The sequence below is a fragment of the Astatotilapia calliptera genome, chromosome 13, assembly GCF_964374335.1.
Source record: "Astatotilapia calliptera chromosome 13, fAstCal68.1, whole genome shotgun sequence".
Taxonomy (NCBI): Eukaryota; Metazoa; Chordata; class Actinopteri; order Cichliformes; family Cichlidae; genus Astatotilapia; species Astatotilapia calliptera.
The window spans coordinates 31953775-31969131 of NC_137434.1; the positions used below are offsets into that span (position 1 = coordinate 31953775).

General features: G+C 46.6%; 1 protein-coding gene and 1 non-coding gene across 5 annotated transcripts in view; one reads left to right on the forward strand and one right to left on the reverse strand.

Annotated features, from left to right (window-relative positions):
• Nucleotides 1-227: 227 nt before the first annotated feature.
• On the reverse strand, nucleotides 228-301 carry trnat-agu (transfer RNA threonine (anticodon AGU)). The gene has a single exon. It is a non-coding gene; the product is annotated as a tRNA-Thr (tRNA).
• Nucleotides 302-7437: 7136 nt separating this feature from the next.
• Nucleotides 7438-15357, forward strand: part of usp54a (ubiquitin specific peptidase 54a) — a 35816-nt gene continuing 27896 nt past the window's right edge. The window contains exons 1-2 of one of the 4 annotated variants that reach the window (XM_080287624.1): nucleotides 7438-7712; nucleotides 14949-15357. The exon at nucleotides 14949-15357 is cut by the window's right edge and continues 259 nt beyond it. The gene's annotated coding sequence lies outside the window, so the exon portion shown is untranslated. The remainder of the gene's footprint in view (nucleotides 7713-14948) is intronic. The other 3 variants (XM_080287622.1, XM_080287623.1, XM_026190580.2) reach the window with 3 other exon arrangements.

Sequence of the window (15357 nt, forward strand, 5' to 3'; positions counted from 1 at the left end):
AAACGAATCCCGACTCTCGCCTCTCCTTCTCTCTCACTGCCTTCCCCCTCTCCTCTTCTTTATATTTAGAGAGTTTTGCTTAGCTGGTTAAAACACCTGCTAGGGTTCAAATCCCAGCAATGCCTTTGCACTGATGTCTAACCTCTCCTCTTCTTACAAATGAAACAGGAAAAACTTGAACCACAGCACCTTCAGCAAACTTTAATGTAATGGTACCAAGAATTGCAAGGCACTGCTGGGACTTGAACCCAGGATCTCCTGTTTACTAGACAGGTGCTTTGACCAGCTAAGCCACAGCGCCTCCTGCTGTGGTTGGCTTTCAGACATGTTCCATCATCGTGCAGCACCTGGGTGAAGCTGGAGGTTTCCATAAAGTCTGTGAAAAGTTCTAGCAGTGGTTCAGACTGTGATTCAATGCTGACCCTGATAGCCACCGACAGAACCACAGCACCTCCACCCACCTTCAGAAGGAGCCCTGAAGCCTCAAGGAGGCGCTGTGGCTGAGCTGGTCAACAGGAGCTCTGGGTTCAAGTCCAAGCAGTGCCTTTGGGCTCTCCATTTGAAACCATCTGCATCAACTGCATGATGGATGCATCTGCAACAAGGTGATAGCAGCGTGGTGTCACATCTGCATCCATCATGCAGTTAGGAAAGTCTTTGTATGTCCTCAGTTATCCACCTCACGGTACTCTTGAGAGCTTTAAAAACTTCTTTGCACCCGATCCGAGAAGCTTCTTCAGTTCTAGAACAAATGCTGGAGGGTCCCAGGCATTAAACCGCTAGTGGAGCTTCTGAGGGTTGTTCACCCAATATTGATGTCTTGGGCATGTCTAAATCTTCATTGTGTCCTCTTCTTGGAAACGAAGGAGAGAAAGCATAACGCCCAATGCTTCCCGCCATCAGCACTCATTAATGAAATGTAATGGCATTGGTAGGGAGGTAAGGCACTGCTGGGATTTGAACCCAGGAGACACTTAAAAGAAGCATCCCATGCTTCCTTTAAGTGTGTCTGTGATGAACTAGTGGCTTCCACTGGTGCTGTGAGGGAGGAAAGGATGCAGTAATGTGTGTTTTCATATCATAACTTATATACTGTTCACTGTTAGCTGTTCTGTCACTTTTCTGCCTCCCAAAAACACTTCCTTTGTTTCTGTTTTGTTTCCTGACTTTTTAAAACTTCTGTGGGCTTCTTTTCTATTTGCATTGTGTTGTGTTGTTAGGCTGTAGTGTATTTGACCTCTCAGGGCCACCGTACCAACCCCAGCTACGCTGCAGAAGTTTGCTAGCAAAGAGCAGTCCTGACTTCTCCTGCAGAGACAAGTGTTGGAGTGACTGTGATTGTTGAAGCTGTTCTGTGGCTCAGTAAACACAAGCAGCTGCTGTGTGTGTGTGTGTGTGTGTGTGTGTGTGTGTGTGTGTGTGTGTGTGTGTGTGTGTGTGTGTGTGTGTGTGTGTGCGCGTGCGTGTGTGTGTGTGTGTGTGTGTGTGTGTGTGTGTCTGTGTGCGTGCGCAGACTCTTTATGCTGGAATCTTTCTCACTTCAGCGAGCGCTTTGTTCATCATCTCAGATTCGGGGAGGGATGGTTGTTGTCAGATTGCAGTGTGTGAGGCGATGGAAGTGACTCACAGTGTTTGAAAACACGTTGGATGGCGCCCGCGGTCCAACAGTAGCACGCCGGCATGAGGAAACCACAGGAAATAAACAAACTGGCTTGTTTGTGAACTGCAGAACGTCACATTAGACGTCTCATTCTGCAGGCAGTGGAGATTTTTGCAGCAGTGATGCATGAAAAAATGAGCTTATTTTCTGGTGAATATAAAGTGGTGTTTGCATGAATATTAAACTCTGAAATGAGTGAACAGGTGGCTGAACTCACAACTGCGTTTTCCCAAAAAGCTGAGACACTGTAAAACGTCAAAAGCAGAATGGCTCCTTCCTGTGTCCTCCCGTGAAGCAAGAAATTATCTGTAGAGGCCGAAACAGTTTGTGTAGCTGGCTTCTCGTCAGGGTCATTCGAGGAAAAGCCAAGTGAAGGTCAAAACACCCAAACTGCATAGGAACAAACCTCTGATAGGTCTGTGTGTGTGTTTTTAAAGGCTGCGTCCTCCTGAGGCCACATTTGTAGGCCGATTACATCACAGCAACGCGGCGAAGGCTGTTCAAATTCATAGACGCCTCCACATGCAGCCGACAAATGTGTCCTCCTTTTCCCCAGACTTGAAGGATGGGTCGGTTGTATTCCTCGTGGCCCACCATATCCCAGAATTCATAGCGCAACTCAATTCCTGTTTCCAACAATGGCGGCAGCTACTTAGTTTTAATATTACTCTTATTATTCTTTCTGGGTCACAAAATAAAGTTTTAAGACATTTTCAGGCGAGAATGTAGCTGTGTAAACCTCAAATATCTGCTCGGTTTGTCAAGACATCACATATTTGCAAAAGCGCTCCGACGTTTTCAGAGACGTCTGTTACCCACCAGCTCAATAGCTGACCGGGGCGAGAACAGCGAACTCCCGGCACATCGTTGTCAGACACCATGATATATAAGTCACTTGGATAACTTTTCAGTGTTTGATTTGTTCCTGAGTAAATCGGTTTGGCTGAGATTAAAGTTCTAGTTTTCACACAGCTGAATAAACGTCAAACAGACAGCTGATTGATCATCAGAAGTGTGAGACGGTCGAGAGTTTACTCCAGTGTCCTGTTATATTTTAGATAGCACGGAGCAGACGGCCGAGTTTATTAAACTCCACAGAGACAGCGCTGATGCAGATCTGAAGGCTAGACTGTCCCATTTCACAGCCTCACGCTTCCGGCCTTCTCAGTCTTCAAAGGACCCGGCCCACGTAGAACGCGAAGGCCGGGTCCTGAGGAGGACGCAGCCTCTGAATTTGGATACAGCTTGTGTCACCATCTACCTGTCAGTCATAGTGGCCACGCCCCATAACATTGCAAACTTTAAGCCTTAATCCAATTTAAAAACTTGAGTAAAATAAAATACAGGTGAAAGTATCTACAGGGATCAAACAGTTTGTGTATCAGGCTGTAAACATGTTTATTTCTGCTGGAAAGTTTTAACATGGGAGTCTATGACCACTGGCTCACTGCTGCCTCTGCTGGATGTTAGAGGAACTGCAGCTTTTCCAGCCCTGTAGGCACACACTTCAGGCTGTTAAACCAATAAAACTTTACAGCCTTGTCCCATGTTGGACCCCATCGTGTGTGCTCTGTTTTCAGATTTCCATCCTTTGTTCTCATCTTTTCTTTGACGTTGTTGCTGAAGCTCTCAGGCTCAAACAGAAACAGTATAAATCTGTGCCAGCGCTCTCTGATGAACACGCTGTGTGTAAATGAGCTGAAACCTGGTCACTGACACTTGTTACCGCCTGTAGCAGGACAGTGAAACACAGGAACGAGAAGATAACTTTAGACTGATGTGGCAGCCCTCGGAGGACACTGTGCCTTTTTTTGGCGTGGATAAACACAGCTGGTGGCGATAAGCGTCACTCAGCAGTGGAACATCTCAGCAGGAGCTTCAGAAACAGGCTGGACAGTTTCCACCAGTGGAAATATCCCGTCAGTGCAGTTAGACTCAGATCTGAGATCAGCCTGGCTGTTCCCCCACGCTGTGATTTAAACTGTGAGTCCTGAGCTCACAGTCGTCATGCTTTGCACCTCTGAAGTAAAACATCGGCTGACACAGCCTGTGTCTGATCTGATTTAGTCGGTTTATGTTGAGGTTGTTTGTCAGAAAGGCTGGTTCAGAAAAGTGCCAGTGATTAAGTACCAGGATGCATTCTGAGCACTCTTGTTGCTGAATGCAGTGATCTGATTGGTGAGAGCTGTTAATTACTCCTGTGAACAGCTGCGTTAGAAGATTCACAGATTTTACATGTTCGCGGTTTAAAGGCCCAGCTCTCACATTTGACAGTAAAAACATGGCGTCTGTCCACTTTAACCACACACTCCCTCTAACCACTGTTGTCTGTGTGCTGTGACCTTTGACCTCTGTACCGCTCACTCTGCCTCCCTCTGGGTGGAAAACCACCCTCCTCCTAACTTGATTCAGTCAGACGTGAATCGAGATTAAAGAGTTGAGCGAGCTCAGAGATCGCCCCCTGCTGGCCATCAAAAAGACTGCAGCTTTAAGGTGCTTCCACTTTCCCGAGAGTCTCTTTAATACTTTAAAGAATAGAAACTGCAGAAGAAAGAAAGAGAGGCAGCGGAGAGTCTTTTGGCACGTTCACACTGACATCGTCTGCTTTTAATTAAAAAGTCAGAAGCAAACAAACGAGCGAGTGAGCGTGAAGCGTCTGCTGCTGCGCTCCGGTTCAGCCCAGTTTAACGAGAGCCAGGCGGATTCCTCCCAGCAGAGGAATGTTTGAGGCTGCACTGCGGTTCAGACGTGTTCTCCACCCAAACATGAGCCGAGCTGCTCCTGTTATTTCATTAAACAGCGTGGACTTACTGCTCGGCCCTCCTCCTGTTTTTACCGTGGCTGCAGCAGATCCTCTGCAAGGAGAAACAAGTCTTTACGTTCTGATATTAAACGATTCTTTAATGACTGTGTTCTATGAGCATCGTTTCTCTGGGCCGGTGTTCCCTGGGGTTCATCGAGTGCTGCTGCTGTTGTTTCTGGACTGCAGCTGTTTCCACTCATAAAGTCACTCAGCTTCAATTTTCTCTGTGACATAAAAACCATAAATTAATTTTGTTTTGCTGCAGTTTCATTTGTTTCCATGTGAGCAGCTGTATGAGGTCTGGGAGTGACCCTTTCAGTATAAAAGTCAGGCTGAAAATATAACAAACTGTGGAAAATCCAGTTTGAATCTATTTGCTGTGTTATCATATTTAGCAAATAAAAAAATCTAAATCTGTTGAGATGTGGGCCACGGTGAGCAACGCACAGTCGAAAATCAAAAACAGGATTTTTCTCTCATTTATTTGACTGATTTTTCTGCTCCTTCATTACTTTGGTCATGAAGTGTGAACAGCCACGGTGGAGCTCTCAGTTACAAGCCCAAAATCTGTGCCATGCTTCATATTTTCCAAAACTGCCCAGTGGGCCACATAGGGGTCTGTGCAGGACCAGTTCTGGGCCCCGGGCCTTATGTTTGACATCACTGAATATCTATGATGCTGGATTGTTATAGACAAAGCTACAGCAGTAAATGTGTCATTAAAATCATCTCCAGCTGCAGTTTGGTAAGAACCCTCTGCTTTTTCACCACCAGGGGGCAGCATTTTAATGTGTTTTCTGGGTCTTTCTTTTTTCCGTTTCTCCAAATTCATTAGGAACCGAAGATTTTTAACTTCACTAAAAATGGACAAAAATAAGAACAAGTTGTTTTATGCCCTTTCCAGTGAAGGTCTTAACTCTGTATTCTCACAGATAGGTGGGGTGTGTGTATGTGTGGGGGGGTTGCTATGGCTGTGCCCGGGCCCCACGTTTTCTTCATCTGTCCATGTCAGTGTGTGTGCCGACTCAAGGAACAGAAAGGACTTTTACTTATTAAAACCATGAATGATGGTTTAAACGTGCGCATCATGAGCCCTGTGCAGCTCCTGCAGTCAGAGCTTAGCCCAAAGTGTCCTCCTGTGCTCCGAATGTGATCAATAACCTCGTCGATAGAGCCTCACACACACACACACACACACACTGATGACTTCAGCACTGCTGCGTGCTGCACAGTCAGCTTGCAGGTCTTTATTTTCACCATCACACTCCCAGATTAGTCACTTGTTTTCAGATACAACTGTGCTGATAAGCTCATGACTTTATTTAAATGTGATCATACTGAATTCACCTAATCTCACAGTAAATCCATGTGTTTACTTTAAATATACCCTAAAGGGTCCAGTGTTAGGACACATTTAGCACAAAAACATTCATCATTTTTTAAAAACACAACAAATGTCCCTTAGCCGCTCTTACATGTTGGATCAAAGAAACGGGTGGTACCAGAGATTTACTGTAAAAGCATACTTCAGAACAAACGTCATTATACAAGCTGCTTGCATGTTACTTAGTGAGAGTGAGGGAGAAAAAATGTTAGATATACACACTCGAGGACGTTTGGGGGGCGAAACGATAACTTTAAAGCATCAGTGCTCTAGTCCCAAAAGCTGCAGTTCCTCTAGTGTCCAGCAGAGGCTCCAGCATGAGTCAGCCCCCATAGACTCATGTTAAAACTTCACATGAGAAATGTTTACAGCCTGATACACAAATGATCATTTCCACCTTAATTACAGCTATATTAAAGTTTTGTTACGCGATAAGAGGAAGTCGAAGAGGAACGTAGAGAAGGAGAGTACCTCTATATGCAGATGACACAGTTTTACATAGTGGAGAACGGAGACTAACAGTTTATCAGGGGTTCGTTTCAGGACACAGAGACAAATGACTATTAGAGGCGTGGCCTCTGTGACTGACAAGTGGATGGTGACACAGACAGCTGTAGCTGCTAGCTTTGTGTTTGTGCTGATGGAGCCTTTTTAATGACATAATGGCTGTATCCCAATTCAGGGTCTGCAGCCTTAAAGTACGCAGCCTCAACGATCCTCAAGGGCCGCGTACTTAAAGACCGCTAAGGCCGGAAGTGCGAGGCTTGTGAAATGGGACGGTCTAGCCTCCGTTGCACTGCCCAGGTTGCCTAGCAACCATGATACTAACAGCTGGAAACGTGTCATACAGCTGTGTTTGACAGAAATGAAGGAGAAAATCTTTTGTTCATGTGTTTGTTTCTACATGAGCTTTGATCATTCTCTGTAAGATTAAGCTCAGCTATTGAACGGCGTATATTTGAAAGTAAAGGCTTTAAAACCAAGTTAGTACAAACGTCACTAATGTCACATAACTTTGCCGACATGTGGCCAACAGTAATGTTTTAATGTTCTTCGTTATTAAACATTTGCACATCAATAAGTGACATCATATTCAGTACTTAAAGTGTACTCTTCAGGCGCCCCTCATCCGCCGTTTTTTTTCTGCAAAATTATCCACACCCACCGCCGCGCTATGCATTCTGGGATATGTTGGGCCACGAAGTCTACACCACCACGTCCTTAAAATTCAGGGAGATGAAGGACGCATTTGAGGGCCGCATTTCCTTTGGATTGGGACAGCCTTTGTTGCGTCGCGGTGACGTAATCGGCCTTAAAATGCGGCCTTTAAGGCTGCAGACCCTGAATTGGGATACAGCCTGTGTGACCAATAACATGGCTGCTGTGAGGTCACCGTACCACAGACCTATCAGTGTCTGTAACTCCACCCTCTCGTCCTAACAGGGCTCTTCTGTCTTGGCAGCAAAAATGTCCATCTTTTATATACAGGTAATGCTGGCTCAGCGGCTGAGCGTGCACACTTTGTGACGTGTTTTACTGCAGGTGTAACACACATGAGCGTGACCAACGGAGCTTAGTTCCGGTGTTTTTCCCGGTTCAGTAAAGGACCTTTGCTTGACTTTTACTTGAATCACCCTGAGGAGCAGCAGCAGTCCTCGGAAGCCTCCGTCTCATACGCACGCACGCGCTCACGTGCTCACACACCATCGCACCGGCGCACGCGCTGGTGCTCGCGCCCCATGCTGCAGGTAGTAACCCCTCCCCCTCCGTCCTGCCGCTTCAAACACAATAACCTCCGCCGCCGCTCCTTCCCCGGACACGCCGGCCGCCTTCCCCCGGGCTCTGCCTCGCTGCTCCGGCCACAGGTGAGCTCCTTTCATGCCTCCGTGTTTCCGCTTTCTCGCCTGCGTGTTCAGCTCGAGCCTCGAAACGCAGCAGTGTCACCAGGCTGTCGGTACCGGGCACAACCGGGACCCGCTGGCGCTGCCGGGCTCCCCGTCCGGCCGGAGTCCGTGCTGGCAGCTGGAGGCTGTGCCCGGGTCAGCCCGGCCCGCCGAAGCTGCTTCGCCCTCATTGTTCTCCCGTGAAGTTTGCTAGAAGTGATGTAATGTAGCCCCGGCGGCGCGCCGGACTCCGGTTAAAAACTGCGGGTTTTCCGCCGCACTGCTACGCTGCTTCTGCGCACGTTTCGGGTTTGATCCCGACTCCGTGTGTCGGGGTCACTCACACACCGCGTACACACCGGTCCTCATCTTTATGTCATCGATCCCAACTCCATCCGTGGATCCTTGCTGCTCTTCATCACCGGGAACAACAGGCTGGGACTTTTAAAGAGATCTGTTTGGTTATGAAATGTAAGTGTGGGCTGGAACTGAACCAGCCGAATTAAAGCGCTGTTCCCGATTTCTAAAACGGCATTTCTTTAATATTATTTACCTTGTGTGCTGTGCTTAGCAAGCAAAGAAACATTAAAGTGCCATATTTTTAAAAGGAGTTTGGCGCGGTGCGACAAAATGCGATGGAACGAGTGGTTTCTTAGATTTTCGTGTAACAAATGAGATTTCAGAGCCAAAAACTACAAAACTAGCTGCTCTCATGTTCCACACATGGGTGGTCACCGATTGTGGTTTAATGAATCATCGTGAACAGAAGCAGGTTTAATCGGAGTAAAACAACCTGTAGGTCTGGTTTCACTGCAGCTCCATCAGGCTGAAGCATCTCCACCTCTCAGGGAAGTTTAGGAGGTGCAGCAGCTCTCACTGTCCTGCAGGAAATGTGAGTTATGTAGTGTGCCGGGGCGGCCACTGAGGTTTAAATTAAAGAACATTATTCAGCAGTATTCATGGGAAAATAATGTGCTGAAAGAACAGGAGGAGGAGGAGGAAGACCTCCTCCCAGTCTGGATGATTTACTGTTGATTCACTGAACTGATGGAGCTGCTGCTGCTGTGAGGAATGTGGAGAGTGAAAATTAGAACAATACTTTGAGAGAAGAGGGTGTGATGGGAAAAAGTTTGTGAGTTAGAAGCTTTAAAGTCCTGTTTCTGAAGTGAAACCAGAGCAGCATCATCATCATCATCATCACTGATCGTTACATCTGAGGCTGACATCCCAACACCGGACTGCAGATAAGACACGTGAGTGAGAGCTGAGAGAATAATTAACCGTGGAGCTGTTATTGTCGTATCTGTGTAACAGCTTCTAAAGTTGGAAAGTGTTGTTGGAAAATATTCAGACTTGAAATCTGTAGATTTTTGATCAGGGAATGAAGAACACGTCAGACGTGCAGTAAAACGATTTTCCAGCTCAGACACAAACAGATAATAACAGTGATAATAAAGTTTGTTTGTACCGCACGTTTCAATACCAGCGTTACGACGCGCTTCCTGGAAATGATGAACAAACTGAAAGAAAATGATAAATCTGTGATTTTAATCATTAAAATGAGCTCAAAGCCTGAGACGAGCTGTAAATATTCTCCAGCAGGAAGCGTGGGTCTGCGAGAACCCCACTCGTGACCTCTGAAGCTCTCACAGGTCTCAGCAAAGTTTGGCAGGTTGCTAATGACAGGCTAAATGAGAACGCTGGCGTCGTTAGGGCTGCTTATTTTAAATATGTGTCTTTAAAAATAGTTAAAAACCTTCCAAAGTGAGCAGAAAGGAAAATGTCTGCATTGTGCCGCAGTGATGTCAGCCGAAGTGTGGACAAAGGGCCGTGCTGTACTTTGGTGTGATACCACTTTGCACCACAAGATGGTGCAGTGAGCAGTCACGTGTCCACAGCGTAGTTCAGTTACAGGTTAATGCTGGCGTTTCACTTCCTGTGATTGGCTGAAACATCTGTGAGACACCGGATCGGTGCCGCTCTGGTTCCCTCGACTGAAACAGGATTCTTTTCATCACAGACAATAATCTGTGTTTTCATCAAGTTGCATCGACGCATTACTCTTAATCAACTTTAAAATCAGGAAACACCGCTAACGTTAGCCACACGCCTGCACTGACTCACTAATGCAGCTGATGTACATCATCGTCTGCATCACTCTGCTGCCAAACCTGCAGACATTACAACATGTAAACATCATTTTTTGGACCGATTGTGAATAAAACATGACTTGAATTCATGGGAGTGACAGCAGGCGTCTTTTCTTCTGCTGCTGGTGTTTAAAAAGCAGCCACTCTGAGAGCTGCTGAGGCCGTCGTCCTCGGCTCGTCTGAGAGCCTCACGGGGGAGATGACAAAAAGCTAATTCCTCCTTTCACTGAGTGGAATTAAGTGATTGAAGTGCTCCACATTCCCAAATTCTCCGAGTTATTTTGGGGCCGTGGCGGCGCTGAAGGACAGCTGTATATTCATGAGCTCTCCTTTTTAGTCATTAGTCCCCAAATCTTCCTCCAGACGAGCTGCCAAGCAGGTCAGCGACGCCGGGTCTGCCCGGAGAGCGTCTTAGCGGGAATCTGCACAGATCTAAGCTCGGCTGCCGTTAAACGCCTTTAAAGAAACCGCGTCCTCCTCCTCTTCTCACCGCCGTCCGTCACCTCCTCATTATTGAGTGTTTTCTGCATCTGGCACGTTTCATTTTTACAAGTATTGACTTTAATTTGATGAATAAATGTTGAGCGGAGGCTCCAGGGAGTCCCGCAGGACCCGAGAATCTGCACTTTACATGAATCGAGCTTCAATCGATTTGTTCCAGCTGCCGGAAAACATCACAGAGCGTTTATTAGATTCATCCTGTGGGCAAAGATCCAGGCACAGCAAAGGGAACAGCCTGTGTCTGAGGCCGTCTACAGAGCACCGAAGCGGACAAAATAAATCGCATTTAAAAAATTAAATAAGCTCAAGAACAAACTTTTAGTGCTTATTTATTATCATTATTATTATTTAATTCCAACTATGATAAATAGGGCTGCCACGATTAGTCGACTATCAAAATCGTCGACGACTGATTTAATAGTCGACGCGTCGTTTGAAGCTTTGTAAGATCCCAAAAGACGCAGGAATAAGTAGCAGGATTTAAGAGTGTAATAACGGACTGAAACAGAAGATGGCAGCACTGCATGTACAAGGATGCCAGCTGCCGTTAAACCCTGAAGAAGAAGAAGAAGAAGAAGCAGCTGTGTCCCAGAATTCATAGTGCGGCCCAGCTCAGTTTCCAACAATGGCGGCAGCTAGTTAGTTTTAATATTACTCTTATTATTCTTTCTGGGTCACAAAATAAACGTTTAACATATTTTCAGGCGAGAATGTAGCTGTGTAAACCTCAAATATCTGCTCAGTTTATCAAGACACCACATATTTTCAAAAGCGCTCCGACGTTTTCGGAGACGTCTGTTACCCACTAGCTCGATAGCTAGCCGGGGCTAGGCTCACTAGAGCCGTGAGAACACCGGACTCCCGGCAGATCGTTTTCAAACCCACCGCCGTCTTTCACTACTCAGGTTAAACATGATATATAAGTCACTTAGATAACTTGAAAATGTTATTGTTTGGCTTTTTTTAGTATTTTATTTGTTCCTGAGTAAATCGGTTTGGCTGAGATTAAAGTTATAGTTTTTACACAGCTGAATAAACGTCAAGCAGACAGCTGATTATCAGAAGTGTGAGATGCTGGAGAATTTACTCCGGTGTCCTGTTATATTTTAGATAGCAAGGAGTTTATTAAACTTCACCGAAACAATCTGCAAATTTCATTTAAATTTAATAAACTATCATCTTGTCTTTATTTTTAGTTAGCACAGACCTTACACACTTAAAGCTGTAAGCTAATGATAGTTATATAAGAGCAGATGCTGCAATAAGCTGTTCATTATACGTCCAATGGATGATGATCTGATTAGTCGACTATCAAAATAATCGTTTGTGGCAGCCTTAATGATAAATCGACTAGTTACTGCATGTCAATTATTTTTATGGTACTTTATATTAAAAATGAGCATTAAAATCATTAAAATATCAAATGACAAGAACATAGCTGTATTGTATGTATTATTGTATGTAATGTTTGGCATAATAAGTATAAGCAGATTTAAAATGACTTTAGGTTAATAAGTTGAAATGAGCCTCAAACAGCCAAATATTGATCACGTCTTATTGTTTTTATATTTACGTCATCGTTCGTTTCTTAACTTCATTGTGGTCTTTGTTTATTTGGTGAATCGTTTTTAAAGAGTCTCAGAGACCAAAAAACCTGGGTTTGGTTGTTTTTGCTCGCTGATGAGGAGCTGCGAGTCTGAAAACAAGGCGTGAGCTCACGGACCGAATCAAATCGATGCCCCCCCACCCCAACCCCCCGGCTTTATCCCAGCACCCCCACTCTGCCCAGTGCTCCCAGTGCAGCCGCGGTCAGCCTGCACACGGGCAGCACCGAGCCAGCCTGCTGAATTAGAGGTGATTATATCGCTGTGTGTGTGTCTGTGTGTGGCTGTAAAGCCTCTGCGACAGACTGCCGTTTTGTTACATAACCAGTTTTACACTAAATCAGCCTCGGCGCTCACCGGGAGAGGAAATGACCTCCAACCTGTGCTACCACTAATCGCTAACAGGAAGTTAGTCTACAGGTAAAAACCCAAACACCCTAAAAGTGTTAGAGCGGGCGATACGATTGGTTTTCTTTGTTTCACCTGTTTGCTGGTCAGCTTTGGAGTTTTCATTAATCACTCTGTCATCACCTGTAGGCCCGGAGCTCCGCCCACTTCATTATTTTTAAGCCTGAGAAAAGAATTGTGTCTGACAAAGACCTCACTAGTCGGCCTCAGCTCAGGATTTATCAGATAACTCAAACTTGTGTCCCTCACTGACTCACAGGCTGGAGCCTCCGATGGACGTTAGAGGAACTGCAGCCTGGATGTCCACAGCGCAGCGACCCTCAGTGCCTCGCTGTGTCTCAGTGCACTGGAGCCGCTTTCATTGAGAAAAATGTCTTGGATTGAATAATAGCTGTAGTGCCACCTGCTGGTTTACCTGCTGTATGTATTTGCCATGCAGCAGGTTTGGGAGAACCGGATTAGAGATCGTGCAGCATGAACGTGTCGTTTGGTCCTCGTCACATTTTAGTTTTCTGCGCAGGAAGTGAGGCGAGTCGTTCGGAGTTTCACTCGAGTTTCACTTGAGCTCCATGAGCTCCTCGCTGCCTCTCAGCCTGCCTTTTTCTCTTATTCTTTTCCTTTAAATGACATTTCACTGCCGCAGAGGCAGTCGAATGATCCAGGCTGTTAGTTTGCACTCACCACGCTAAAATCATTTGAACCCTCTTAGATCATAAACAAAGCTGTACGTGTTGTAAGGCAGAAATCACAGCAGTGGTTTGTTGATGATGCAGCCCACGCTGTTTGCTTCACTCTAACCCTCTAACCCTCGGGCTTACAGCCAGACAGAGAACACCTCTGACCTCAGCGAGGTGAATTCAAACGCCCGCCTGAGTCTGTGCTCAGTTGGACTTTATGAAACCGGTCTCAGTTCTGAACCTGTCATGGCTCCTTTGGAAAAGTGTCCACACGGAGACTCGGTCCTGCACAGAAACACCCGCAGACAGACGGCGTAATCCTGACCAGACAGACGCATCTGATCAGGCTAATCCCTCCTCACCTCCCTCTGCTCTGACCTGCAGATTACCACATGCACGCACACACAGGCACACACACACACACACGGACACACACCACTTCAGAAGGCACTGCGTTGTGTAACCCTTTCCTAACCCAAACCCTGCTCCAAACCTTTGCATTGATCCTTCGAACCAGGAGGTTGGTGCAGGTGGTGCTGGTCGTGTGAGGCGTGCTGGCGAGCGCGTGCTGAGCTCAGTGAGCTGTTGAACATGCACACCATGTGACTCATAACCTGTGTGAGTGTTTGGCTTTAGTGGGCAGTTTGCATGGAAACAGCCGAGGCTAAAGAGGGAAACGCTTCAGGAGCATCGCTCCGCCCGCCGGAACGCCCATCGAGTCTGACAGTTAATGATCAAATGTGCGAACCCGCCTGGCTGTGGCACATCTGTTTCACAAGAGCGCTGCGTAGGAGAGGAAACGGCCTCCTAGACGCCGACTCACAGATCTACGCCTTTGAGGTCTGAGCAAACTGAACCCCGCCTGAGGCAGCACAGCAGCTCATTTTCAGGCTCAAAGGTCAAAGGTGAAGCCTGGGTCTGGTTTAACCAATGAGGACATGATCAGAATCAAAGCTCCAGTCTGGACAGGGTGGTGTTAAAGGTCATTAGGCCCAAATCTGAGCCCGTTTCCCTTATCGACCTGGCTCCACCTCTTTCTATGTCTGGTTTTCTAACATCTGTATATCTTCACATCTGCGTCTGTCTTAATCTTGCGTGGGGGAACAATACCGAGAGTGAGCGAGGGAGGTGTGGGCAGGAGTGGAGAGGGGGTGACTGCAGTGAGGAGGAGGATTCCTCATTACAGCATCTGCACTGCACAGGCCTAACATTATCTCAGTCTGGGGTCTTAGAGGAGCTTCACAGGCCAGTTATTACAGAGTAATGGCAGCCTTGCAGCCTGTCATTACCCAGCACACCTTCATGTCTCTGCTCCTGCAGTTTGCACACAGCTCGGGCCCTGCTGCGCTTCTGCTGATGTCATCAGTAACCGTGCACGTGTTTTAAATCCGGAGGGTGTTACACGTCCGCTGAGGCCCTGCTGGGCTTTAAACAGCAGGAAGTGTTTTACTGTCATTTAGATTTAAGTGTTAACGTCTAATGGAATCAAACGCACGCTCACAAGCTCATCAAATGGAGCTGCAGAATAAAGCAGGGTTTGGTATCAGGGGTCGAGGCGATGGATGCACACAAAGTTTTACAGGTTTCTGTTGTGGTGAAATACTTCCTGTGAGCTTTGGGGACGTCGCAGCACCTCGAACTGCTTTACAGCACCCTTTGTGTTGATGTGTTGGAGCTGGGCGCTGCTCTCGGGACATTTCAGTTTCTTCATCCTTCCAGGCTCAATCGGTCCACACAGAATATCAGAGACGTTTGTCTCTGCGTTTGATGAGCAAGAGGTTGGGTGTGTGTGAGGATGGGGGAGTCAGGCAGAGCATGAACGAGCGCGACGGTAAATAAAGTCCTCCTCTAAAGCCTCCCTGTCCTCTTTCTCTCCAGCAGGTATGTTCCGATTGGCTGCCTGCACTCGACCTCTGACCTCTGACCTGAGTGTGTGTCCGACCTCAGCCCCGTGGCCACGGCGATGAGGATGACCTGCTCTTGCTGATGTTTGAAGGGTGGATAGAAGGGCAGGAATCCTGCGATTACACAGCAGAGGGTTTTGGGAATACTGGGAATTGTGCGTGTGGAATATTCAGCCTGTAAACAGATGCTCATTAAGAATGTGAAGCCTTTTATTCCCTGAAATACCGAAGTGAGAAATTTTAGATAACTGATACATGTCAAACGTTCAGACGATTTATTGTTTTTTTACATTTTATTGGATGCTAACGTTCCTGTTTGACTTCACGTTCTTCGTTTCTGGATATTTTTATCTCTGCCTCCCTCTTGGCTGGAGGAAATGGAT